The 6,000-nt window shown below is 34.8% G+C and overlaps 1 protein-coding gene across 9 annotated transcripts in view; it reads left to right on the forward strand.

Moving 5' to 3' along the window:
- Nucleotides 1-4,374: 4,374 nt before the first annotated feature.
- The window catches only part of LOC103034442 (L-asparaginase 1), a 30,203-nt gene continuing 28,577 nt past the window's right edge, over nt 4,375-6,000 (forward strand). For all 9 annotated transcript variants that reach the window (XM_022685763.2, XM_049475955.1, XM_022685765.2 and 6 more), the window contains exon 1: nt 4,375-4,472. The gene's annotated coding sequence lies outside the window, so the exon portion shown is untranslated. The remainder of the gene's footprint in view (nt 4,473-6,000) is intronic.

Below are 6,000 nucleotides of genomic sequence, written 5' to 3' on the forward strand. Positions count from 1 at the left end.
TCTAACATATTTAGGATGTTTTTTACACACTTTTTTCACTCCCACAACCTTAATCCTTTACAGCTTCAAAAACATGTATTATGGAAATTAGGTGTTGACGTCATTTAGTGACTGTCATCTGTCTCTCTGTTTAATTTATTATTATTATCCTCCTTTCATCCTGTTCTTCAATACTCAGAACCTACAGGAGAGAAAAAAAAACGTATGGCACAACACAAAAGCAAAAAAAAAAGATCAATAAAAAACAATTAAAAATACAATAAATGGCAAACATATACAGACCAGATAAACTTAGGCCAATTTGCTAATGCGTTTGATGGCACTGGGACAAAAGCTCCTTTGTAGACCTTTTTATTCATCACAAGCACTCCATAACATCATCCTGAAGAGAGACGCTCAAACTCATCATGAAAAGGAGAGGAGGTAGGCATCGTGCCAAAAAACATTGATGTTGCTTTCCTGTATAATGCTGTAATATAAAGAACATCTATTGATTTTTGTTGCCGGTCAATGATTGTTCCTGAAACATTAATAATTTAAGACAGTTTGCTTTTACTAAGTGATGTTAGATGTCTGAACCACCCAGAGATATTAAACACCAGTACACTCGCTCTCTCTCTCTCAGGCTGATATACAGCTTTTTTCAAGATTTGGAATGCTCATTGCTATCTTGCACCCCGTTAACAGTCCATTTTCATACCTTGTTCCCGTGCTGTTAAAATAGTGTCAGAGTTTAGGAATATATCTACACTGATGGGTGTGGTGGTGAGGTGGAAGTGAGGTGCGTTCAGGTAAATTTCTGGAGTATTTCTTTATATTTTGGTGGTGGAAAACAAACAGGAGCTCCACTGACTGATTAAAACCCTGACAACAGTCAATCATCAGAGTTCATTCCTATAGGACACACTGCAGAGTACAAACCCGACTCTTAACTCAACAATAAACAGAATAAAGAATAAAATAACATTACTGTTCCCTTAAATGAGCTGCTGGTGTATCTTCACAGTGTGAACGAGCAGCTCAGTATCTGTCTCTGCTGAGATGTGCAAAAGCAAAGCGCCACGCTGTTAAGATACGAACGCGCCAAAGTCAGAGCTCACCTGACTCTTAAAGGGAATGACAACTGACGTACTCATTGGTTTATTTCAGGTTACGCCCAAAATTAACCACACCCATGATTGACTAAGAGAACTAGTTCATGCCTTTTGTGTGTTTTAATCTGCCAAAAAGCATATTTTTTGCTCCCTGCAATTACAAATAGACCATGTGTAGCTGAGCACTATAAGTGTTAAAACTCTTGTCATAATATATATATATATATATATATATATATATATATATATATATATATATATATATATATATATATATATTTGTTTTCTTTATTTAACATTTAAGGCTAATTAAGTGATATATTTTGTTAATTTACTTTTATTTGGTTTATAATTAATACACACACTCTATTTAATATTACATACAATCTATTAGGAGTGGGATCTATCAAAATAAAATACCTGAAAATATATTTTTTATGTATTTTGTCATTTGGTGTGCATCTTTTCCCCAGTGATGAAAGTTTCATAAGGAGTGAAATCTCTCTACTCAAAGTACATAATAAAACCTGGTAAATCAGCTGTATTTAATGATTTGTTATCCCACTGTAAACCCATACGCTGTTTGAACTCAAATGATTTAAGTCTGGTTTACATAAAATTGGATATTTTTAAACAATACTCAACTATTTTGAGTTAGTTGAACATTTGTGAGCAAATACTGTATATTTAAACTGAGATCTTTGAATTGAACCAATTTATAATAACTGAGTTTAGTCTGTTGCCATTAACAGCTTCTTTTCTATTGGCTTCTGCCACAATCTATTTGCATACTGGGTGTGTCCAACAGTTTCTGACTAACATTCACCATCAGTGTGTAGTGATTCCCCCCCTGGGCTACCTTACAAATAAATCAACTTCCCCTTTAGTTATAATAATTTGATGTTTTAATTTATCTCAAGTTTAACTTTAACTCAAGTTTTCATTACCTATTACTTTACATTTTTAAGGCAACTGGTTTCCTCAAATGTTAAAGTTAATTCAACTTATCCGGGCCTACAGTGCACTTTTGTTGTTATTAAAGTTGTTGTTTGTGCTGTATTCTTTAAAAATGCGAATTTATCATTTTCTCTTAAATTTTAACTATTGTCACGCAAAAAAATCGCCCCCACATGTTACGTTCCCACTCCCTAATAGGCCACGGTCTAGGTGTAAAGTGTAGGGGTGTAGAGTGGAACCAGTAACATTATTAAGATGTGGATCGCTTAAGATGGAATTTGAAACTGGTATCTAAGGAGTGAATTGACTGGAGAGCAGGCAGCTTAAAGCAGAACAAGTAACTTTGATTTATTTAGGCTTTTCTTTACTTTACACCAGTGGCGATTTCTCTAAGACTGCAAGGGAAGCTCAGCTTCCCCTACAATGTAAAAAATAAGTGATTAAATATATACTGTTGTGTGTACATGTCACTGATTAAATATGCGCTACAGTGCGCTGAACTTAGTTCAGAATCAGCTTCTTATCACTGGTAACGCCGCGGCTTTCCTCTCACTCATTCCCGCAGCTTCACAGCGCTGCTTTAAACAGTGCACAAACTTCAATAGCGGAGCAAAGCGCGCGGCCAAACCAGACGAGTCGTTGGATAAATGCTGGGCTTTGTCCCGCCCGTCGGACGCTCAGCGTCTCTGGGGGTCTATGGAGCAGTGGGCTGGCCTCGGCCGGCCCGGACGCTCAGCTTCTGCATGATGATTGGATGATCTGTCTGAGGCGGAATCCCTTTTTGATCGACAGCGAAATGAGCGAATCAGCGATCTGTTAGTGTAAAAATCCGTGATGGGAGCATTTTCATTCTGTTCTGAGTTGAACCGGAGACTTTCCTAATCCTTATAGTGGCATTTTCTTTATTAAAAACAACTAGCGACAAATCCAGCTTCTATTTCTGGTGCTTTTCTGTAGCTGCTTGTGTTTAGAGACTGACTTCTATCACTCTTTCTGACTTCTATCACTCTTTTCTAGCGCAGTTTCTGTCCAGCGGGTGCTGCTCAGCCCCTCCACCGTCACAGAGCACTCACAGACGGACACACTTCACACTAGCCTCGCGCCAGGGCAAGCTGCACATAATATCAGACAGTTTTAATGTTGTGGACCAGATTTTGGAGAAGCCATTTGATAGTCTTCCTTACGAAGAAAAACTTAGAGTTAAACAGCAGGACAGATCAACTGCTCAGATTAATTTGGTGTAAAAGGTGGGGAAAAGTAACAGGTATTTCCAGCTGTTCTGTATGATAAAGTGAGCTGGCTGACTGGAAGTGCTGTAACTAATAAAATGTACTGATGGCCATTCCTCTTGATGAACATCTCAGGACATAAATAAACAGGGACCAGTAGTAAGTATTGTGTTATCATTAAAAATAATTTAAATAATTTAAATTAATAAAGGGATTATTCAAGGAAATTAAAACTGTCCAAAAAGGAAATAAATTTACCTGCATTTTTTTCCTTTACCAACTTTAAAGATTTTGTGTAATGTTTTTTTTTACTGATCATTTTAAGTTTATTCATTTCATAGCGTCTTTTCATGTAATTGTTCAATGTAAAGAATGGGTAGCTTTTTGTTGTGTAGTGAAAACATGAAAATAATGCCTTTTGTTTACAAAAAAAAATATCTCAGGGAGAGTAGAATTTACGTATAAATAAAACTACATATGTTAAGATGTAGGCCGAAATTGAGCTTCCCCTCCTTGAAGGACCAGCATCTGCCACTGCTTTACACTTATGCAGCAACAAACAGGGGAAACATCAGAGACAGACATAGTGATTTGGATTAACCTCACCTCAGAAAGAGAAGATGAACGGTACCAAAGAAAAGAACAGAACAAAACAAAATCACACTAAGCTCTTTTAAGACAGTATAGCCTAACTATCCAAAAGAAAAGGAATAATAAAACAAAAACCTGTACAGCTACACTAGAGTCTGATAAATAAAAACACAGCTTTTATACTGGAAGCCCCGCCTCAGTCTCCGCTCAGTTGGTTAGCTAGCAGCATGCTCAATGATGATTGACAGGATGTGCCACCTATAGAGAGAGAGAGGGAGACAGGGAGAGAAAGAGAGAGAGAGAGAGAGAGAGAGAGAGAGCAAACATGCAGACATGTAACAATGGCGTTCATAAAAAGTGTTCTATAAAAAACTAAAGAAAACATGTTGTGTAATCACTTATCATGTATCATCAGCATGTGTGCAGTTTGGGATGTGATATTTCAACCTTATTGGAAGTCAATCCCCAATTAGGGATGCAGGGATGGAGGGATAGAGGGGAGGGGTGGTGGTGAGGGTTGGGGTGTGAAGGCACTTGAAATTCAGCAGAGAGAGAGGAAGAGGCACAGTGTGAAGAGGGACTGAAGCAGAACATTAAAAGGGTAAGTTTATTATTAATATTATTATTATTATTATTAGCAGTAGTAGTATTAGTAGCACATTGAAAGTTCTGTTACTTTTATATATATATATATATATATATATATATATATATATATATATATATATATATATATATATATATATATATATATATTTATATGCTGCATTACTTTTTTTCTGTAAATGTGTTTAGACATAAAAGAGGCATAAAATCCCCACATTTTTTGCATGATAAGATTTCAGCTTTTATCCACATGGGAAAAGTTGATATGTGGAAAGTGTGTGATGGAATAAAAGACCACTGTTTAGATTCAGATAAAGAACTATAATGCTTTGTGTGTATTTGTGCTGAATCATGGGGGTTTTACTTTCACTTTCACTCACTGCCCCTTGCATTAAGGGACTTTGTTATTATTTTTTGCATTGGGAGCACTGCATTATCTACAAGCCTGATCTGAAATCCTGATTTTGTTGATTTTGTAAGTCATTAAAAGTCTATAACTGGCATGGATTTTTTTTTAAAGATAGAGGTAGAATATCAACAGAAATCTAGAAAAAAAAACATTATATTTGCATTAAAACCATTTGCATTATCTAGAAGCCTGATCTGAAGAAAGAGAGACACAAATATCAACAAAAATCCAGACAAAAACATAATTATAAATATAAATTAATTTGTATTTAATTGAATAAAATCTTGCCCTCATTTTTTATGTATGTATATTTGTGCTGAATCATGTGCAGAGCTGCTTCACTTTTACATTAACTGCCCTCCTGTATTAGAATTTTTTGTTTTAAATATATATTTCATTAATATTTAAGGGATTTTTTTTGTGCATTTTTTGGGAGTACTGCATCATCTAGAAGCCTGATCTGATATCCTGATTTTGCAAGTTTCCCCTTTAAAAAGACATTAAAAGTCTATATTTTGTATGGATTGTGGAGGTACCTCCATATGAAAAATAGAGGTGGTATCAACACAAACCCAGACAAAAATATTAAATAAATGTTATAAATATAAATTGCTTTAATGTGACATTGCTGCACATTGAAAATCTCAATAAAATGCATCATAAAAATAAAATAAGTAATTGTTCCTCTACCAACCAGCAAGAGTTCTGAGCTACATGTCTTTTTAATGTATATATATATATATATATATATATATATATATATTTGTGCTGAATCATGTGCAGAGCTGCTTCACATTTACTCACTGCCCCCTGCATTAAGGGACTTTTTTGCTGCATTTTTTGGGAGTACTGCATCATCTAGAAGCCTGATCTGATATACTGATTTTGCAAGTTTACCCATTAAAAAGACATTAAAAGTCTATATTTTCTATATAGTGTTTTTTAAAACAGAGGTAGTATCAACAGAAATCCAGAAAAAATGATTATAAATATAAATTGCTTTAATGTGACATGTTTACACATTGAAAATCTTAATAAAATGTTTCATAAAAAAGAAAAAAGTGTTCTAAACCATATATCTTCATTATGTATATATATTTTGTGCTGAATATAC

This window comes from Astyanax mexicanus, chromosome 3, assembly GCF_023375975.1.
Source record: "Astyanax mexicanus isolate ESR-SI-001 chromosome 3, AstMex3_surface, whole genome shotgun sequence".
In the NCBI taxonomy this organism is placed as follows: Eukaryota; Metazoa; Chordata; class Actinopteri; order Characiformes; family Acestrorhamphidae; genus Astyanax; species Astyanax mexicanus.